Source organism: Haemaphysalis longicornis, unplaced genomic scaffold, assembly GCF_048455015.1.
Source record: "Haemaphysalis longicornis isolate Haplotype H1 unplaced genomic scaffold, Haemaphysalis longicornis Haplotype H1 scaffold_10, whole genome shotgun sequence".
NCBI lineage: Eukaryota > Metazoa > Arthropoda > Arachnida > Ixodida > Ixodidae > Haemaphysalis > Haemaphysalis longicornis.
In genome coordinates this window covers 133,006,052-133,029,048 of record NW_027526204.1, presented here as the reverse complement: position 1 = coordinate 133,029,048, position 22,997 = coordinate 133,006,052, and the positions used below count along the sequence as shown (strand labels likewise).

The following is a 22,997-nucleotide window of genomic DNA, read 5'->3' as shown; positions in this document are numbered from 1 at the left end:
TTTTTTTACCGTTTCTTCAATTCCCTAAAACGGGTATTAGAAATTTTATGGTGTTTCAACGCAACGAGCGTGACCTAGGTATGCACGGCTATCACGAGTTATACCTTTATACACACTCACTCGCTCTTACGCAAGAAACGTAGGCAGCCAGGACGGCTGCGTACTTTAGCTCAGTATCAGTTGTCCTCGCTCAGACGAACCTTCACAATATAAGCAATATAACAACTTAAGCTATGGCGAATAAAGCAATGTTTGGGAATGTCAGCAGCCAAATTTTATCCCGTCACTTTTTCCCTTCAAACGAAGCTGACGGTAAATACGTTTGCGAGGGATATCAGTGAACGAACTCCAGTACTTCGACGTAGCACTCCTATGTTAAAAAAATTAACTTTCTTTACTGCTTTCCGCGTAAAGCCACAGGATTACTACATCTTTGAAACTCAAACGCGGACTATACATCTCAAACAATAAGTTGCCAACAGAATAGACAGCTGGGCTAGTTGGTATCCGTCCATCCTAAACAGCGCTTAAAAACACAACGACGAGGAAGAGGGTACACAAGACGGCGCAAGACGGAGGGGACACAAGACGAAGTTGCCACCCTCGCAACCTCGTGAGGTGACAAAAACGTGAGGCCGAACAGATTTCGGATGAAGAAGGTGTGCGCTCATCCCGAATAGAGCAACAAGCTAAATCATCATTTGAGAATTAAAATCAAAGCCACTTTCTTAAAAGAAAGATGTTTAAAACGCGTAGCTTACTCCAATGCAACGTGAGCCAAAGCCAGAGTCCGAAATCCACTCTCCCAAATTCCAAAATGCCAACTGCCAAAGTCCGAGCCACAGTCCAACCCTGCTTAGAGAATCTATTTTATCATTATTACCGCTAATCGTGTGTACTGCCAAGCTATACTTTCCAATATTCACTCTCCCAAATTCCAAAATCGAAACTGCCCAAAGCCAAAGGCCAACCTTGCTTAGGGAATGTACTTCATCATCGTCGGCGCTAACGGTATGCACTTCCAAGCTATACTTTGCGTTTTACGAGAGGTCAGTTATGTACATCCTATTGTTATGCTAAGTGGTGTACGATTGATGCACCCAATGTCAAACCCATTGTGTAAAGTTGGCTTTTCTGTAGTGTGTTTTACTCGGACGTCAACGTCATCGGTGAGTAATAGAAAACTTCGCTTAATTTAAATTAAGGGACACCAGAATAAGTTAAGGAATGCACGGATTATCTGACAGGCAACCTATAATAGACGTTTACCGACTCGTATCATCGTAAAAGCTAAACACGCCAGACCAATATATATACAACCGAATTCATAGCTTAAACTCATGACTCAGGTTTTACTGGTGTATCCAGCTTCCACCGAAGATTTACTAGTTTTTTTTTCTCGAATCGCTCCAGTAGTGACGGTAAATGTACACACAAAAAGTATACAAACATTTCCGGAAGCTTATCTGTCTTGTCTTTCGGTTTTCGCATCATTCCAGTTGTGACGACAAACATACATGCACACAGGAAACACGTGCGCCGACGAAGGTGTCGAATATCGAACTTTTTATGGTAGTGTTGTTTGAATGAGAAAGTCAGTTTTTGGCACAAAATAAAAAATCAGACCCTTTCATCCAACTAGAGATATGGTTGAAACGCGAAGCTTTCTTTGGTTGTAGTTAAGTTGGCCTCTGCGATTGATTTGCTTCAATTCGACGTATTTAGAAGTTCGAGTAGCTTAGAGTGTGAGCAGATGCTTGCAGTTTGCACCGAATTCAATCCAAACGGCTTCGGCCATGTCAGAAGGCGCTTGATGGGCCTTTGATTATCATCATCATCGTTTTGTTAAACCCATTCTGCAATGTTGGCTTTCCTGGAGTGAGTTTCGGCAAGCACGTCGAACGCCATGAGTAAGGCATTTAAACCTTCGCTTTGGAAGAATACGCGGAATGTTATCGCCACAGAAGTAAATTGAATTGAATAGAAACCTGTTAAACATTGTTCTCTGCTAAAAATGTACAATACGCGGCAAATGGTGCGCGAGCACGAAAATATGAATCAAAACACGCAAAACTGAAAAATACCGTTCGTTGAGGTCTAATAATGACGCGCTATTGGTATATTCGGAATGCCACATTTCCGGGCTTTGTTTTTGTAACCAAGCCACGCGTCATTTTGACTTGTACGGAAAGGTTAAATTGCGCTATTTGCGTGTTGTCTGATTCATATTTTCGTGTTCGCGTTTCATTTACTGCGTATTGTACGCTGTTCCACTCCCCTCTCCAATTCCCTTTGTGCCACGAGCGTAAAATAAATAAATAAATAAATAAATAAATAAATTTGTTTAAGGAATTTTCTGTGTTGTTCCCCTTGCCATAAGGTCACCCTCACAAGCTAATGAAGCACCAGAAGCAAAGGTGCCACAATAGCGATTATACAATTAATAATTTTATTTGGATTAAAGGCGTGGTTTTAGATCCAGTGCGATTTAGTGGGAGGGAATAAGTCGAAGAAATCAATTTTCGCAATATACATTGAATTTTCCCAAGCACTCGTCGTGTTATCTGTGTATTCTTTGTCGTAAAGCCCCCCAAGAAGCCAGTGAAGGGACAGATGTAACAAACGCGCAAGAATATGGAAGTATTTCAGAACATTGCTAGTTGCACATAAAAAAAAAACGACTTTAGGCGCTACTTTTCTGCGAGGAAAAATAGATGGTCCAGAAAGCAATGGTAAGAAAAACTACAGTGAATTTTCTCAAGGACCCTCCGCTTTTTATCTGTGTTGTCTTTGCCGTGAGGACATCCACAAAAGCTAGTGACGGGACAGCAGAAACGAAGGTGTCGTAATAAGGAAATGTTTTATGATATTATCATTTGGATATAAAAACAGTTCTAGACCCAATGTTTTAACGGAGCGGAAAAGTGAAGTCGCAAAAAGGAATCATTCGAAAAAGTGTATTGGATTTTTGCAAATATTCTTGTTATCCGCTTTGCCCTTGTCGTAAGACCATGCAATAAAGCTAAAGAAGGGGCTAAAGAAAGGGCCCTTCCTCCATCCTCCATTTAACCTCACTATTGTTACGTAAGCGTTGTGCAATCCGATCCTTGCGGACGAGAAAAAAGTCACAAAAAGCAGAAACCGAAAACGTTCGCGTACGTCGGAGGTCGACCCGATGTCCGGAGAGCGCGAAGATGCTCACATTCGCTCCGCGGTCGTCTCCGTCGTCTCGCCACCCCGCCGAGCACCACGCACATCCATCACGAGCGCTGTCAGACATGCCGCCGTGAAAGGTGTCACCGCTGTCAGGTCGCACGTGTCCCCGCTTCTCTCAACGGGGAATGCGTCGACCGCCGCGAAGACGACGCATGCGGCCGAATACCGGGCTCCGGCGCATTCTCCGTCCGCGTTCCTTCCGAGCGAATGTTGATCCACTGCTGCCTGAAGGTTAACAAACCTCCGCCGAGGAATGTCCGAAAACACTGCGGAGAAGGCTGCTGATCAGTAGGGTGTAATCAGGGATCACCATAGGCTTGCGCAGGGTTCTCGATTAGGAGGGGGGGGGGGGGGCGAAGTCTTACTGCAGTGCCCCCCCCCGGCAACTCCCGAGCTCTTTTATAAATAATAAATTTATTAAATTTATATAATATTTTGATTTATAAATATTATACACAAGTTATAAAGTTAATATTGTCTATTCTGAAACTCTGTCTACGCGGCTGTTTTGCTCGGTGCTACACACGTTACTTACGAGGAAAAGTAGGAAGAGGACAAGCTCCGCAATTGATGCAAAAATGAAAATTAAGTGGTGTTTCTCACAACGACCTCATTTTGGTCCACGCGTCATTTTGAGGCTGAAAGTGAAACGCTTTTCGACGGTAAGATCAGGGTTCTTCGTCTACCATTCTAGTGATAGCACGCGCGTGGCCATAACCGTATAGGGAACAGATTCGTTTGAGTAAATTTTGCGCTCCCCCCGACCCCCCCCCTGTGCGCACGCCTATGGTGATCACAAAGATTTCGACTGCATTGATCGACGCTTGTGGTGGCCGCCTGCCTTCGTGTATTTGGAACTTGGACAGAAAAGGTCACAAAAAGAGAAGCGCGAGGGAACGGGGAAAGAAAAAAATGTGGGAGTTATAATTGAGGTTAACCTAGCGTTCTGGTCACCACGACGCCTCAGAGACCTCAGGTGTACGCCCGTAATTTTTGTAAGCGTTTATTTTGCCACAGAGCGCAAGTAATCAACCTGAATCCTTCCAACGTCAGTTCCGGGCTAAACCTGTCATACAAACCGAGGCCACTAAGCGTCTTCGGGTTTAACTTTTTTTTTAGGGGCGAAGCTCCTTAAGTCATGGGTCTGTCCATCCCTTGTGTCTCGTGGTACGTGACCGCCGCATGCTTTCGGAGATGTCGCAAAGTGGGCCGCGTTGCACGCGCAAGAACCGGCTGCAACCGGCAGCGCAAACTCGGCACCGAGAGCGCGAGCTTGTCTGTGTTCGCCAACGGAGGCGCGAGCGCACGTGCACTGCGAGGGGGAGATCACGCAAGAGATCACGCCACGAACGCAGGCAGTCGTTCTCGGAGATCGAACGAGACGCAAGGACCTTTGCTCGTTTCCTCTCGTCTTGTTCGGGCACAAGTTCGCCCTTAATAAAAGTTCTTTCTTTACCGTTGTGTCCCATCGTACGTGACAAATTGTAGTGGAGGTTCGGGGTAGTCCTCGATGGCGCGGGGTCTTTCACCAGGTCTGGGCCTGGGAGCATTGACTCCGAAAATAAAAGTTGATTTGTACAATGTACGCACACAGTCTTGCGTCTTTCTTAATGATGTAATGGGCGAACTTTCACGGGAGAGTTACGGTTACCGATGATCTCCCCCTCTCGAGCTTCGCCCCACTTATCATCATTCATTCCGTGGATATGGCGTGATTTTTTATTGCTTAACGAAAACAAATCAAGCCCGAAGTATCCGTACCTATGACATAGCTGAAACAGAGTTAAGAAATACTTTTTTATTTCTTGTCGCGGCACTGGAAAATCACGGCCCAGTTAGCATGCGAGTTCAAACCCTTGCTTCCTCTTAGCGAAAGAGTGCGTTAGGTAAGACCGTGTGGCTGGCTATCTGTGTTAATCTCACGAACAGCTAAAAATGTCAAGAAGGTGCACAAGACGTTCTCAAATGCGACAGAATAAATAGCGTCAAGTCTGGACGTTTCGTGCCGTCATTCCAGTCATAATACGGTACCCTCTCCCGCAAAGGGCCTGCACTATTTCCTCTCATCCTTTTGCGTCTTTTTCTGCCTCTGCGTTTCCACGGCTCGAAATGGCTTCCGCACCACTTCCTCCCTTCTCAATAGTCTAACACCTGACGTTAAGAGAGTCGTTAAGGGAGGAATTAGCACCCTCTTCTGTATAACTCCGTCTATACTTCTGGGATGCGGAGCTACATTGTCGCATCGTCCCCCTTCCAAACATTTCCCCCGAACCCACGAGCGCTCCACCAACTCTGCGAACTCTTCAAGGCTTGGAAATCTACCTCGTGATTCCCAAAGTGCAGTTTCGAAGCCTGCACGCTTTTGTATGGTAACACTACCTTGGGATTCCGAAATTGCAGTTTTCGTGTCGGAACGCTTTGTATATGGACTCCGCCCCGTGCGTTTTTCTGCATTCGTCTTGACTCTGTTCGTATGAGAGCGCCACCCTCACCGTTTTTCTTCTAAGTACGCCCACATAGGGCTACGCTCATTTGTATTTTTAATTTAGTTCTCGAACTCCCAAGTCAGTGTGACGCTGAGGGTTTACGGGCGCAGGATAAAAACGTGAGCACGAAAGGTTTTTTTTAATAAAATCTATCCAAAGTCGGCGTTTCATACGCGTGACAGAAGCCAAAAAACATTATTTTTGGTTGTCGTTTTACGAATATGCTAGTTCACTGAACGGGATAAATTCAAGTAAACCTTTTTTTTTTGCTCTTTTACTTTTAATTCTTTCGGATCGCTATTTTTAAGAATAATATTAATGAAGCACTATTCTTTTCCCAAGATTGGTAACTAGGAAAATTTCGCACCTCTGTTCACGTGGCTGTCAGGATAGCTGACCAATTGGCGCAGATTTCCGTAAAGTTTGCTGCCAGGTACGTCTTTTCTAAAAAAAACTGTGGTTGATTTCTCTGTCATAGGAATCGGTAAAACACGTAAGTGAAATGGGCACTGAAATCTGCGGCTGAGCATGATTTGCGGGTCGGCGGCTGTCTCGTGGGTGTGCTTGGTGAGCGACGTCGTGCTGGCGGGTAGCTTCGGCAAAGGTGTACTGGCGTCATTTCCGTGACGGATATGACGTCATTGAAATATTTGTGTATCCGGGAATCAAACACTTTCGTGTTGAAATATAAAACATAAAAACAAACAACCCTAAGTATAACGTACGTTTTAGTAGTAAAGGTCGCTTCCCCGCAAAAAGACCCTGTGTACAGGGGTGCACCCTTTACAAACCGCTTGCTTCGTTGTACTGGCGTCATTTCTGTGATGGATATGACGTCAGCGAAACCTTTGTGTATCTGGGAATAAAACACTTTTGTGCTATAACTTCCACATTTCTCGTCAAAACTTCACACGTTCTCTTTCGTCGGCTCTCCGAACCCGCTTGCGTGCTTTCCGGCAATGCCCGCCACTTGCGTCTACGTTGTAAAATCCACGAGACGGCTTATGGGGAACTGGAGAAGAGGCGAAAGCGTGGCCACTCAGGAGGACGTCAGTTCCAGACTGCCGACCTCGTGACATGACACGCGTCAAGGATGATTAAAGCAACAGCGACGCTGAAAAACAGGAGCGCTCACTATCATGCGACGAGCGTGAGGCTTCTTGCAACAACCCCTCTTTTCCTTCCCACTCCACCCTACTCTTGTTTCTGTTTGTCGTCTTTGTCTCTCTTCTCCAAAACTCTCCGAGCGTGTCGACTCACTTTGGGGCCACGATCATATTTGACAGACGTTCCGGCCCTTCGCGAAGACTCACCGGAGGAAAACTGGTTCGGTGAACGGGACTTCGGCGCGCAGGTATTTTGACATTTGTTTACAGACGACGCGCGTGCGTGCCTTCACATTGGATGGAGAAAGGGCGACCATTTGTCAACACTTCACTTGCCCCTATGCCCCCCCCCCCCCTCCCCATCTTATACTCTTTCTCTTTTCGTACTCCGATACCCACCCGGCATGCATCTTGGAGTGTAGTTCTTTCACCCCCTGTGCCCGGTGCGACCTTGTCACAGCAGCATTCCCGGAACGTGATGAATTGCAAGGTCGAGCTGACAACGAGAAGACAGGATACATTGAAAATAAATGGAAAAGACCGGAGTGGCTGCAGCGGTAGTCAGTTTTCACGGTACGTGACGTGCGGAACATTCCTTAGTAAGCCCGCGTGCTCAGTGTGGAATTCTACTGTTTTTGTGCCCACAGTGCTGATTATAACGTTACGATGATACAGTGGTGATTATAATTCTGCAGTGGTGATTGTAACCGTTACGATGATAATATTAGTGGAAAAGTTATGGTGCTGTTTCTGAAGAGCAGGAGGAAGAAGTTAAATGGGATGACAACGATGATGGCGATCAACTTTTGTAGCGTGAGCTACACTGGCCGAGATTTAGCAGTGTCGCGTGGCTCCTGGAAAGCCATGCTGCGCATGCGCGAGGAGCAGTGACGTCACACGCTGCACAGAACGTTGCTCGCTGCCCCGCGTCTCTCACACACCACACGCGCCCAGCGTCTTCGGCGACCTCCGTTCCGCACGTGGCGGCCCTGTCCACTTGATCATGCGAGGGGTGGCCGGGGGTGGAACCGATGGCTCGTGCGTCGCAGCAACACCGGCGTGCGCCTTAGGAACCAGCTTAGCTCTGGGGCGATTGGTGACGCTGCGCCGGAGCCGCTTGATAAATATACATGCGTCACATAATGTGTATACCGTGTGTGTGTGTCATTGAAGCAGCAGTAAACATGATAATCAAGCTAATCCTTGACAACCAGGAAAGCTAAGAACAACCAGCTGAACCTTAGCTCACTATACGTATATCCTGGCATAGCCGAGCTAAGTCACTGCTATTTTTTTTACATGGGCTGTATTCATTCGGTTGGTGGCGAACGAATAATTACGAACATATAACGAACGTTATATGTTCGTACCAAAGAAGTTTGAACGATGAGAGAATCGAGTGCAGTAGACCGTGGTAGCCCAGCTGTGAATGTACTCTGCAATGCCGTCGCTGAGAAGAACTGAATGAACCGAACTGGATTACTAACCTGAAGGTGCGCTGTCGACCGCGGGGGAGAGAGAGAGAGAGAGAGAGAGAGAGAGAGAGAGAGAGAGAGAGAGAGAGAGAGAGAGAGAGAGAGAGAGAGAGAGAGAAACCAGAACGCTGACTTACTTCTCGCATACGCGAAGTGTAACAGGCGTACTCGTACTTTTCAGTTATTAAGAGCTCATACTCAAATCTGCGGGACTTAGAGCTGAAGTTCAATCGATCCCGCTTGGCATCAAAGTTTTTCGGCTTGTTTTAAACTCCTCCTTCGCTGGCGCTCTAACGACGTATATCTTCACGAGCTCGCATACAAGCAAAAAATGAGTAAGTGAAAAGAAGGTAGTGTACTTTATTCGCCGTGTTCTTTGCAAAGGCGCTCGCCCCATGACTTGTCCGCCAACATTTATAGCTTTTATTCGCGCTCCCATTGCAAGCGATCGTCCTTTATCTCCTGCGGCGGTTCAGCTTCGACACGCTCAAACGGCACGTATACGTTGCGAATCGTTCGTCTTCGAGTGATGGGGTGTGTGCTAGTTAAACACTCGGCATGCAATAGGCATCTTTTACGCCCCGCGCCCCTTTTCTCAACTGAAATATCATTGCCTCAGCCGTCACCCACGCCCTTGCGATAGTACCTGGACGTCGTTTTTGTTAGTACGTTTGTTAATAAAACAGCGACACCATTTCAAGCTCTCGAATCTAGAACAGCGCATAAAAAGATACAACGGAATAGTCCAAGTTCATATATTCAAGATAGCTGTCTCGCGTTCGGATCAGCCTTTACGTATAAGAATCGGACACGCCACATTTGCGTTTATTGAATGAGCACGAGTGCAATTGCTCCGTGTATACGTACACGAAAGACGGCGCTCTCGAAAGTCCGTTGACTTTTCGGTGCAGCCTTGCCGTTCGCATAAGCCTCGTGTATACGAATCGGCCACGCCACATTTGCGTTTATTGAATGAGCACGATGTGCGACCCCGATTCTCGCTCCCTGGTAATGTATGTCCCGCGACCGACGCCCCCAAGGAGGAAGGCGCCTTCGACCAAAGCGTGCGTCGGTCGATCATCCCACGCTGTTTGCCGACACTCGTCTCCGACGGCAACTGCCGGGCGTCGCCGAAGCTACGGCATAATAGCGGGCCTCTCTGAACGTCCATACCGGCGCCTGGCCAACGCCTGCTATTATTGCAGCTGTGGCGAAAGCCTCGCTGCAGTCGTCCACGCCTCGGTGATTCACGCGTGCAGCGCGGAAGGTTGGCGATATGCGGCACGAACGATTGTCGTTGGAATTGCGCTGTCACCTCAGTATAAAGCGGCCCTGCGTGTACGTGCGTGTGTGCGCACACACACGCACGCACGCACACTGCAGGAAAGCCAATGGCGAAAAAACGCAAACGAGGAAATGAAGGCATTGTAGTTCGCCTCTTTCTTTGCGACAGAATGGGAATTTCTGAATGGTTGAAAAGGAAGAAAATGAAGAAAATACGCCAGGTGGGAGACTCGAGCCTGCGACCTTCGGGTAACAAGTCCGATGCTCTATCGAAGCTACAGGAGCGTATAGATCCCCCCCCCCCCCCACCTCCCTCCCCTCCTACTTGCTCGTGCATACTTTTAGATGTTTCCTGCATTCAAGATCACAAGCTACATGCATAGCGAGGCCTCGGTTCTTGCAGTCTTTGTTCTACAGGTCGCGTGTAAAGGTCAATTAGGAAAGGGGACGTGAGGAGACATCCCGCCTTCACTTATTGATGAGTGCCGAGCGAAGAGCAGAAGGCGAACAGCGGCGGAGACGTGCGAGCCATGGCGCCGGTGGTGATACTGCGTGGCCGAGTGCGAGCGCGGTGCTGACGGCTCGGTGTTTCGATTCCAACTGCCAGCCGCGTGACTCGTGGCTCGTGGCTCGTGGCTCGCGGCTCATGACGATCTGCAGTCACGAGATGCACTGCTCCGGCGGCGCGAGCTACCTCGGCTGCCCCGGCCGAGCTTCTACAGGTCCGTGGCCAGTGAACTGCTATTGAACAGCGTATACGCTCGAGTCACTGTCATAAGGGATGAAAAGAAGGTCCCTTCACCTCGAAGCTTCCAGAGTGCATGTCGCTGGATGCCACCCCTGGCAATTCTGCCTCACACGGTGCCGATATTCAGTCGAGATTTCACCGTCATGCTACACTACCCAAGTGCCCTTCCTGGTTAAGTTAGTTGTCGTTAAATTTTGCTTCGATAGTTGCGGAAACACCTCTACTCTGGCGCATCACCCTGGGCCCAGAAGTAGTGGTTATCTCGGAATTCCCCGCGTTCAGCCAGCTCACCTAGCTCAGATGACGCTTAACCACGCAGCGGGAGATTGACGGTAAACGCACACAAAGGGAGTGCAAGCCAGGGTCGTGACGAGAATAGTTCACATCCGCACTCTTCCTGGTGCGCTTCTGGCGCCCCTGTAGGTCGCGAGCACGCCTCCGTGCGCGTCCTTCCGAGCGAGCGTTGAAGGGCGGCGCACGCAGTGTTACTGGAGGTATGCAGCGGAGCGGGTGCGTTGCGCACTTGATACTACTGTGCTACACGAAACCTGCTCCCTGTAATTTAGTCGGTCGCCGAGACGACAACGACGACGACACGGCTCGCCGCCGAAGGCGGCGCATGCCTGAAACAAGTTGTTTGCGCCCGGTGCGAAGCGGTGGAATCGTGTTTCGCCGCTGTCCCATGATGGCCCGCGCGCGGGAAAACCTTTGCGCGGTTGTCGCAGCCCTGTTCGCTGGCGCGGAAGAAAAGGAAGAAACGCCGGTGTCTTATATCCGTGTGAGTCGTATACGCAGCGCTCGAAAGCGCGTCGTTTTCGGTTGGGAAGTAGAGAGAGAGAGACAGAACTCTTTGATGTGGGCTGGAGAGGTCAGCTCTCCTAGCGGCAGTGCTTTCTACGCAGTGAAATTTTCAAGGTTTCCCATAAAAGGTTTCCTATAGAATGCCGTAAAAATTTTCCGCAGAGGGTCGTTTGTTGCGTGCAGCCAGAGACTAGACTGTGAAGATTTTCGACTGAGAAAGAGAGCAAACATTTATTTCTGAAAATTGGGTGAGGGTAAAGAGGGTGCTAAAGAAGACGGGCAAGGGCGGCCATCCTAGTCCGGTAGGCCACGTGCCACGGTCGCTGACCTAGCCCGTTCGACCAGTGCAGCCTGGTCCTTGAGCTGGCCGTTGCGCAACACGCACTCCCACTGCTCGTAGGTTGGGGGGGGGGGGGGGAGGGATAGTAGGGCACTGCCACACAGGACTCTGTCTGGTTTGGTTAAACTTGAGGAAGAGGCAAAGAAAAAGACAACTTATATAACTGCTGTTTCTGGTCTTACACAGTCACCCCGGATGAAGGAGCCGAGTAGGCTCCGAAATGTTGGGACCGCTTTTGATAAACGCCCTTGGTTGGTGTGTTTGCCTCTTCCTCAAGCCAGAGACTACAATCAAAGTTGCAGTCGCTGAGGCGGTAACAGAAAATGTCAGGTAGTTGCAGCATGTTGTCTCGAGGCTGAGAAAGGTATCTAACAAGTTCTCATTCCTGCGGAGGAGTAAGTGATCAGAGAACAAATCCGAAGAAAATTGATGAAAGAAAAATTTGAATGTAAATTAAGAAATTGGATGCCAGGCATGCTGGATGGGTAAATTCAACGGCCCATAATTTGAATCAAAACGGTTTGACGTGTTTAGAAGCTTTATGCCACCAGCGTCAGTCCCCGTAGGACGTCTTCACCGCAATGCTTCGGAATGACCAACCGAAGTGGCCCAGAGTGAGGACTCGGCAAACGACGAAGCGTAACATATGACTGAACTAAAAATTAAATCAGTTCCACTCAACGTGAAAGCTACTGGAAGTGCAGAGCAGTGATTCGCCATAGTGGGCTGTAGCGACGTTATCCGTTCACTGCTACCACCCAATGTAAATCAAATGTCCCGCCTTCCCAGTTCTCGCGCGTGCCCTGCCTGAAACAGCGCCAGCGGGAGTTCTGCTCTTTTTGTGCTTGCTTTTCCTCCCGCACGTGCTGGCGTTGCACTGCCACTTTTTTTCGCTTACTTTCGTAAAAGCCAACCCAACGAGCGTTCCTAACTAAATGAACGCGGGAGCTAGCGGTTAATTACGTATATTTTGTCTCAAATGTACCTGCAGTTTTCTTTGCGCTAAACAACGGGGAGATGCATAACAAGCGCCAGCGGTTAACGAGTTTCGAACGCACATGACTATATAAACCGCTTGGCTTTCGAAGCCCAGCCGCTACTACGGAACGCCGTGTGGCTCTGCTTGGGTCCAGCGAGCGAGCTACGACGACAAGGCGAGCCCCTAAAGTGCTCTGCACTTTAAAAGTGCATGTGCACAGGGACAACACGCAAGGCTTGCAAGGCGTTTCGCATTGTGCAAGGTCGCAGCGCAGATGCCGTTTTCCCTTCTCGTCCGCGCCATTCGTCAAGTTGGCCCACTAGGCCACTTCGACTGGTCATTCTGGAGCATTGTGGTGAATGCGCCCTACGGGGGGACTTTTTTGGAGTGTACTAGCTGGGCTTCGTAGAAAACCCTCTGCGACGAGGATAATTCACCTCGAAAACTCGCGGGTGCATCTGAGAGGGCAAACTCCTTCCGTGCCAGCTGCCGCTAGCGGCAATTCGCGCTACGACGCCGGTCGGCGTTGGGCGGCACGCGAAATTGTTACGACGTCGTCCCGCGCTGCCAAACCGGATTGGCCGCAGCGGGGCGATGCCAAGGACGCCCACGAGGCCGACGCTTCCTTCCCCCACGCCTCCACTCACCTCATCCGTGGCCAGATCTCAGCAAAACTCAACACTCCCCAGACGGAAAGAAGGCCTACAAGCTGCACTAATACCACGCAGACATAGTGTCAGCAATAAAAACGTTGTCGAGAATCTTGGCGTTGTAAGCAATGAATTGATGAGATGAGAAAAGGCACGAAGAAAGGCAGGTTTAAGCCTGCTAGTCTACAAGGTGTTGGCCGTAATCCTCCCCGGCTGTTGGTGCGAGACCGCACGAGGTGCCCTGATCACACAGCGCTGTTAGGAATGAAAAAAATACAAGAAGGGTCTTTCGTAGGAGCACGTGATGCAAACAGAGGAACGAGACGGTGGTGACAGCGACCGCGTATCGGGGCCAGCGTTGCCGTCAGCCCTGGGCAAGCGAGACTTCAATGAAAGCGACGACGCGACCCCCCGAGCTTCCCGGCAGACCCGGCCGGTGGGGGTCATTCAAATCTTTGTATTTCGGCCGCCGCAACAGCGGGCGTTCCAGACTTTGTGAAGAGGGTAGTAGGAGGGGTGAGAGGAAAAGCGGCTTTTTTTTTTTTTTTGAACAAAGGTAGGGTTAGAAGAACTGTTATCATCCGACGAAAGCAGTAAGCGCTTTACTTCACATAAACAAAGGGATTTCGTGTGGAGGAGAATGGGGGAAAATATAAGAGGTCGGTAAAGTGGCACAAAGTAGCTGCAGTAGTAGTAGTAGTAGTAGTAGTACTTCTAGTAGTAGTAGTAGTAGTTTATAGACAAATTAGTATTATATTAGTCATTAACATTTATTGCATATAAGAAGAAGAAGAATATGCTTTATTCCAAAAAGATACATGACAAAATTGGGAATCGCGCATCTGGGTCCTTAGCCGACGAGGCCACTACGGACCCATTCCAAAATGGTATTTGTACACAATCCCTTCAGGATAGCTTAGATAGCAAACAATAACATTCTATAGGTTAGGAGAAGTATAACAGTAGGAAAAAAGGTATTTCTGTAACGACAGCGCAAAATTTGACACACACTTAATATCCACAGGTAAGCATTTCCATACTTTGGCCCCAATAAAGGGGAGGGCACGGGAATGTGTTCAGCCTTCTCAGTGCAGGAGGCCGTAAGTCCGCACAGAGTCCAGGGCTCCAGTCAGCAGGGCTTGCTGTTGCTCCTGCAATGACCTGGTCCGCGTTGTTTCCAACTACTCAATGGTGGGGTTCGGTGGAGGGTGTGAGTTGCGTCGCAACTGTGACTGTGTGTGCGAGATTAGGTTAAGTGGAAGGGAATGAGGGGAAGGCTACACTGATAGATGAATAGAAATCGAAGAAAAGGACACACGAGAGGCAGGTAGTGTCCACCGTGACTCTGAATGACCCATAGCAACCTTCTAGAGTTCTCACTTCACAACATGTTCAATGACTTCTTATGCCCTACTGTCTATCCCGACTAGCCGGGACATTTCGGCTATTCTACCTTTCGCAGCTAAACACAAGATAGTTGAGGACGAAGTTGCGGTCACTGAACAAGTCAAGATGAAAGCACAAAGACGGGTTCCGAAACGTCTCTGTGTTTGGGGTTGCGAAACGTCTCTGCGTTTTCACCTTGACTTGGTCAGTGATCTACGGGTTCGGAAATGTTTTCACCTTTACTTGGTCAGTGACCGTAACTTCGTCCTCATCATGATTCCTGAATAGACGAACTTTCGTCGAACTCTTGACTATACAAGATAGTTGTCTTTCCCGCTTGACGTCCGAGCTACAGGGCTCGGAACAGGGCCACGGAGCTCACCCATAGCCTTACTCATAGCCGCATCATGCATTCCTTACGTGGCCGACGGGGGCAGGTGCTTCACAGTTCGCCGCCGTTCTTGTTAATGACCAAAAGGCCGCCGGTGGATTGCGTGAGAGCGGGGAGAGAACCGCCTCGGTCAAGCGTGTCCACTACAGGCACGTCCGGCCTCTTGTTGCATTCTGTGACCACCTGGGGATGACGCCGGTGGCGCGACGCAACGTGTAACACCCACGCTTTCTATGCCACGGTGCCGATAAAGAAAGCTACGGGGAATTCGAAGCCACTGCCGCGTTGGAAATGAGGGTAGGAATGTGCTACGGATGAATGAGTTGCTTCCGCTGGAAGGTGAAAGGAACATGCAAATAAAAGATGGTTGCGAAACTACCCGGGCGTTAAATGTAAGCCGACGTAATTCTGGCACTTACGTGGGTGTGTGGAATATTTGCGTCTCTGCTTGAGCAGCTGACTTCGCGTGACACTCTAATAAAGAAGCCTGGCGCCAACGGCACGCGAGGGTGGAAGCCGCGGGAAACAAATTGCTTGCAAGCGCTGCGCTAGGCGGGTGCCTGATTTAAATAAAGTGGGCGTCTTGAGTAGTCTGCGGTAGCTGTTAGAGGTGTGCACTTGTGGTCGTCCGTGTGTAGTAATACTGCAGCGTTTTGTGTATGCGTGTGCGTGTGTGTTTTTCTTTACTGAGTACGACTGAGCACGAAGGAAGTGTCCCTAAATAACCTAGACGAGAAACGTGGATAAAGTTGCTTTTTTTTGTGACCTTCTTGAAGGACGGAGATGGGCCAAATGAATTAATGCCTTCCCTCCAAGGACATCACTTCCTTCAATTCGCGGACTGGCATCCGCCTTTTGACCCTCTTTTCCGTTTTTTAGCCTTCCCAGAGTACGGTCGCAGGTCAACCTTGCACAGAATAAACGTATGTCCATCAATCGGTCAATCAAAAATAGGTTTTGTGCTCTCCGTGCCGGAGCTTTGTTGTTATCATGTGCAGTTTAGAGTTTGAAGTTAAGCTTGATGTCGTTATCAAATAATAAACTTCCTTTTTTTTCGTCTAGCTGTTTCTGAAATTCCAGCGAACAAGGTGGGCGTGGTTACTTAAATGCAACTATACGTCGTACTCGCAGCATTTACATCATTGCTTGCTCAGGAAGAAATGAGAAGCGCACTAAAAGACATCATCGAGTACGCATAGGTTTGCACGTTTCTTCACTGTTAATTCAAGAACGTCTTAGCTCAAAACTACAAAAACTACACTGATAGCGGTATGCAAGTTTACTATAAGCACGCGAATATTTGGCTTCTGCTAAATATTATTTCATTTCCCTTCTTCGGGTTCATATGTTTATCCATGGCCGAACAACAGCGCATAAGGACGAAAGACAATTGCGCAGGACGAGCGCTCGCCGTGCAGTTCTCGTTCTTTTGCGTTGTTTTTTTTTTCAATTCAATTCTTTATTTTCCTTTGAGAGGAGGGGGCTGGAGCTATAAGCTGTGAATCCAGCTTGACAAAGGCTCCAGCGCCGTATACAATGGCATCAGTGTCGGCGGTGCGACACTTGTCATAGGTAAAACATAATTGAAATAACCATTTACAACAAAAGCACTAAACATAACCAAAAAAATTCCTTATACATATTGTAAGCAGAACTACATAAAACTGTTTTTAGGATAATATATAATGTTGCTGACAACATCTGAAAGGCGTATTACAGGAGTATTAAACACTCTTGCTGTTAACCAAAAGCTCAGGGGCTTTTTGTGCAACAAACAGTATTTAGCATCACAATAAAAATGATTCTGGAAAATACAAGGAACACACTGATGTCAATAGAACACAATATGATTGCCAATTAACTGGCTCGAATTGCCCTTTTGTTGCATACACATGTACCTGTGTCAGCCGTTACGGGAACACCACCTTCATGATGCTTAAAATTAAAAACTTTAACCCAGAGATTCAATTCTATACGTAACGGGTGGTTGAAAGAGATCGTAATGGTAGGGATATACGCGGCAACTCGTCCAACAAGGACCGCCGCGTTGCATGCAGACTTTGTTGGCGAGCGGATCGTAACAATGGCGCGTAGCTGTGGTTCCGCGAATGTAATATGCCCGCGTGTCTCGTATGGCCGTCCAAGATCTTCCGGTGGACGCGGCAGCTCGCGTATCGCGTTCGGTCCTGTTGAAATAATAGTCCGGTTACCTGCGTGACAATAGAGAAGGCGCTACCGCTTCGGTTGCATTCTGCGCATGCACATGCGCTGTGCGGTGGAAATGGGGATATAAAATGTCCTGTTGGAAAAGGAGTAAGAACCGAGGTGATTTTTTTATCACCTGACGAAGACGGTTCGTGTTAAGTTTGACCGAAACTTTAGATCACAAATGCATTGAAAAGAAAAGAAAAGCCGGAGAGAGGGTAGTGGAGCTACTGTATTAGATATACAGTAAACCCTCGTTCTATAACTAAGCCCTCGAGAGGAGAAACTAACTTTGTTATAATACATACTTCGTTAAAAGCGGGGATGATTTATTCTCTCTTCACTGCAGTTGGAACTGTAAAGAACTTAATCAATTCCGCCGCCTTCGCAATCGAGATGTGAAGACGGAGGAAACAGCGCAGCTGGTGGTGTTCACTAGCTTTAAATTGGCTGATTTTAGCCTCGGCAGTCTTCACTCGGAATTCTGAGTTTGATCTCTCTCACTCTCTGTCACTCTCGACATCCCTTAACATTTTTCCCGCTTCCTTCGCCGCCGCGCACGTCAGAGCTTACGTCATCACTAGGTGCAGCCAATCCCAGACGCGCGCCTCCCCACCCGCACATCTGCGCCAGGACGAGCCCTCCCCACACCTGCTCGTCGGCTCCTTGCCTCCTCGTCACTTCTTCTCACACTCCTTGGCCTAGCATTTTTCTCCTCTCCCCTTTGCTTTGCCGTGCTCTGAACGAAGCCAGGCACGGCCCCCCACCCGAACAAATGCACCGCGGCGTGCCCTCCCCACACGTGCTCGTCGGCCCCTTGCTTCCTCATTATTTCACGTCCCATTTATTGGCCTAGCATCTTCCTTCTCTGCACTTTACTGCACCGTTTTTTGAGTGACGTCCGCCACGGCTGGAACGCAAGCTTAAACAGCTCGGCTGTTAATAAAGCGATAATTCTTATAATGATATCCTGTTACAACGATTGTTTTCTGGATATTAACAAATTGCATTTATGTGCAGTCTTTGTCAAAATTTTCCAGGCCAAGCGGAGAGTGCTCAGGCCGCAAAAAATTCAGTGTATAAGCTTTCGTCCCGGGCGAGGGTGAAACGTTTTACGCCGGAAAGCTAGAGAAAGTACCTTCCTTTCTTAGTGTCATAAAATAGTTTTGTCACATTTAAAGGTAAAGCTTAATCTTTGAATTCTTTGTGGTAGAGAAGACCTAGGATTGACCTAGAAAATTTTGACAAAAGGTGTACGTCGTTTCGGCCATATACTGAGGCGGCGAGAACGCGCGAGTACATTGAAAAAAATTTTGGGATCAATTCACGCTGTGAAGGTGAATGTGATAAAGAAAGCAATGCCGGATGTTTAGTTTGCATGGCGGGTGTCCCGCAGGGGCTAGCTATATCTCCCATGCTTTTCCGAACTCAGCATTTTTATGGTCGAGTGGTGGATGACTATCGGGATGTGGACAAAATGAGTTTGCGAGTTAAACGTATCCTTTGTGCTTCCACGGGCTTCCTCGACTACCTCAGATATAATTTAGTGCATGCAACAAAGGATTCATGTCCTCTACGAAAAACGTAGTAAGGTAAAATTTTCGATTTCTGGAAACTATATTGAAAATTTTTTTATCGTTCCAGCATGTGAGCCTGAGGTTGGGCCGTATCGTTACTCATGCACCTATAATTTAGATGTGTATATAATCTACTGCGCTCAACTACTGCGTGTAAATGAACCGGGTGTAGCAACTGGCCGCAAAACTCCAACGTGAACTTTTAATGGCGATTTGTTAAATAAATAAATAAATTCACCAATAAGAAGTAATAAATAAATAAATCAAACGTAAACATTTATAATAAATTCTCACTTCATGTTGGTTCTTTCTCTGCTAGGGGCCTCTTAGCAAGCTGTTTTGGTACTTTTTCATAATCTGAAGTAGCCGCGATATGGCATGCGTCACCTTAGATTAGCTTGGCATGCATTCAGACTACAATATGCGTGCGCAGTACGGAGCCAACTTGAGCTCAGAAGATAATAAAACGCTTTTGACCCATCACGTGCACTTACGCGGGGTCGATGGACGTAGGCAGATAAGCTTCACCTATACACACGAATCGAAATGAATACGTGCTGCGTATACATGACGCCACGACGTCAGTATCAATTTCGATAGTTCCTGGGTGAAGACCCGTCAGAGGGAAGTGATTTGGGTCGGGCTACTCAACAGTACGATGAATATGTACGCCAAGAGGAGCTTATCAAAACGAGACGGATGTCGCACAAGTTTGCAATGGACTTGATAAGCAATATCAAGTTCTTCGCGACGGAATAATCGAACACGCATTACACTCCACCACTTGTTCGTGGAGCACCCTTGGGCATTGTTTAACGACGCATTAACGAGAGATTATCGCATCTGCGTGCAGTCGAACGCCAGATTGTCCGCGGTAATGTTCGGTTCATCGGTTCTCTTTTGTCTTACGTGTGAAACGGAAGAAAAAAAAAAGGCCGAGTATCTGCTCCTTTCGTTGCAAATGTCTACAAAAGACGATACTCGACTGGCGCCCCCAGCAAGTAAATGCCTTCCTTCTCTTTCCCGCTCGCCTCTCATGCTGTTCCTCTCCCCCGCGTTCCTCCCAACATAACGCGCTAGATGTTTGCTCAAGTCAATTTAAATGTACCGCGTTCCACTGCTCCAAGTCGGGTGTCTCGATCAAAGCGCTGCCATACGGCGGAGACGCGCGTGAATTGAGGCGCTCTACTGCAACACGTTGGACTACTCCAGGAGCGTTACAAGCGGAACGCGGATCATATCTAGTGGGCCCTTGCGTTGCTGTTGCCGTTTAATTTCTTAAATGCCGCCAGTAGGTAGCGCGGGCAACAGCAGGCGACGGTTTCTGCCGGTGATCTAGTATTTTTTTTTGCTAACGCAAAAACGAAGTATCCATGAATTTTTTAAATAAAGGAACACTACAAATATCACATGTATTTATTTGCTGCCTTATATTTGTATAATGTCTTGTTCTTGCTCAAAAATGTTGACAAGTATGAACACTGACACCGGACTGAGACGTTTAGATTTGGCTTGGGGTATATAAAACTATTGCGGAGCTTTTTGTTTCAGTTCGGCCGACTGGATGAATCGAGTCACAGGCAGGCAGGCAGGCAGGCAGACAGACAGACAGACAGACCAAAATTTCGCTACGAGCGACAGACCGACTCCGCTACTGACTGAAGCGCAGACAGCCGTATGAACGCGCCATATATCTTCCCTATAGCCTTCTCTATTTCGATGGTGCTGCCGTCTAAGAGAGGTGGAGCGAAGTAGTGCATCACGATGCTAATGAGCGCCGGCAGTTGGCGCCAGCTGAGCTCGTCACAACGCAACCGTCTGCCGTACACTCCACGGAGCAGGGACGTAGTGGTCGCACATTTGCGAAAGCTACGCACCGGCAGGTTGTCGCTCTCCAAACACACCCACAAGACAGCCCCGCAAATCATGGTCTTTCACTGCAGCGGACCGTGAGTTCATCGAAGGATTCGCTGGCAACCCGTTCGATTTCGTTCGCATGGTTTGCGAGCGCGTATGGTTTCATTCGGGTTTACGCAGTGCTCCAGCGCGTGCAATCCAGTGTCTAATGTTGATAAGTCTGATGGTGCCATACCGACGAAATGTAAACAGCGATGTGCAAGTTCGTATCGATGCAGAATAAACATTGAACTGATCCTGTGAAGGCTCATCTCACTTTCTTGTTTTATCGATTACTATGAAAGAGGGATCAACCACATTTTAAATACAGAGCATTTCAGTAACTCACGATGTCACCCGCGTTGACGTCCGTAGTCGTAGTCCGCACCCCTCCCCCTACACTATATTGCCGCGAGCCACACATTGGGTTTGTTTATTTGTGTTTTGCTTTTACCGCCCGGCTGCGCCGGTCTGTGTTGCGCCAAGGGAAGCGCGTGTTCCATTCTTTCTTTCTGTGCCGCATGTGTTATCTGTTGTGATAGGGAGAGCATTCCGATCTAACGTGAACAGCCCAGAATAATCTTCTTGGATCTACTATGTTCTCGATGCGAATCGACGTTTCGAGAACCACGCGCGCCAAAAGATAAAAAGCCTGCAGTGCGGACGCCGGGGCATTCGATTCGACGACACTCGCCTGTGCAAGTCACTTTGTTGACCGCTGCTTCGCCGCCTCTGTATTCTTTTGAGTTGTTAGGGGAGCACAAATTCGCTCCAATAAACGTGTTTCTCATTCAACACAACTGCATCGTCCTTGTCTTCGCGACAATATAAAAAAAAATACTATCCGGCGCCTGGTTTCGATCCCTCGACCCTGCGGGCGGAACGCAATGTACATGGTGCTCTACCCACTGCGCCACAAAGCCGGCACAGAATGCGAGGCTACGAACGCGCCTTATATCCTTGACTCATTCAAACTACGTCAAGAAGCTGCTGATACAACGCATTCACTACCACCAACTCCCCAAACACTAAACGTTAACGCAATACACCCACCCCCTATGCGACGCATTTACTCGAGTCCCCCTCGCGGGGAGATGGGCCCAATTTTTTTTGTTCTCTAATATCTGTGAGTATAATAAATTTGTACGAGGTTCCTTGAGGAATTCTGGTAGCGAACTATACCCCTTCGCTGGACTAGCCAACAATTCACGATACTTGTAAATGACCAACCCTCCTAATTGTAACCCTTGCTTCATATTAATGGTAAAGAGACAACCTGCCGTACAGGAGCGAGATTCCAACGAAGCTGAGCGGTGCCTAGCTGCTCTTTCTATACCTTCCATCTTCCATTCCTTCTTCGTGCTATTCCTTATGCGTCGTGACGACAGGATGTGTCCACGTGACCGACAGCTGGCTGTGCACGAGTTGGGGGTTTGACACTGACCGTTATAGTCATTAAAATGTTCATATGGTCTCCTCCCGGCAAGGTAAAGGGTAGGCGACCTCTCTGACAGAACGCCAACGGCACGTGAGTGGCTGTGTCGCGCCCATTCGCTTCTGGCGCCGGATTTTGACGCGCTTTGTCCTCATCTGGCAAACGGACGCCATAAAATAATCCCGGCCAACGATAGTCATAGCTGGAGAAAACATACGTACAGTCTTTTTTAAATGCAGCGCATTTCAGTAACTCACGATGTCACCTGCGTTTACGTCCGTAGTCGTAGTCCGCACCCCTCCCCCTACACTATATAAACAAAAATACTATCCGGCGCCTGGTTTCGATCCCTCGACCCTGCAGGCGGAACGCAATGTACATGGTGCTCTACCCACTGCGCCACAAAGCCGACACAGAATGGGAGGCTACGAACGCGCCTTATATCCTTGACTCGTTCAAACTATGTCAAGAAGCTGCTGATACAACGCATTCACTACCACCAACTCCCCAAACGTTAAACGTTAACGCAACACACCCACCCCCTATGCGACGCATTTACTCGAGTCCCCCTCGCGGGGAGATGGGCCCAATTTTTAAATTTTCTAAGCCACGCCAAAGCTTTCTGGGCCACGAAGAATTTAAAGCAACTGCTTAACGTTTAACTGTGACCATGTTATTTTACGACAGTGAGAAAGAAAGGTGTTTTTGTCAAGCTTTCTAACATTAAATGTTTTAGCCTGGGAAGATAGGTAAGCTTGCCTTTTGAATTTCTTGTGGCCTATGCCCTTTCGGCACGGCCTAGAAAATTTTGACAAAGACTGTAACTCAATAAAGTTGGGCTCTCTCTCTCTCTCTCTCTCTCTCTCTCTCTCTCTCTCTCTCTCAGACTGTACGCGCGATTGCATCGCCGGCTGCTTTAACGATTGGTCCACGCTTATCCGTGGGCTCTGTCGTTCTTTAACGCGTTTATCGCCGTGGATCGGCTTCGAGCCCTAGTGGAGAAACCGAAAACCAGTCAGTCA

The 22,997-nt window shown here is 48.2% G+C and overlaps 1 protein-coding gene across 2 annotated transcripts in view; it reads left to right on the top strand.

Annotated features, from left to right (window-relative positions):
* LOC144159352 (sodium- and chloride-dependent glycine transporter 2-like) overlaps positions 1–22,997 on the top strand; it is a 104,689-nt gene that overhangs the window by 46,572 nt on the left and 35,120 nt on the right. The window lies entirely within an intron of this gene.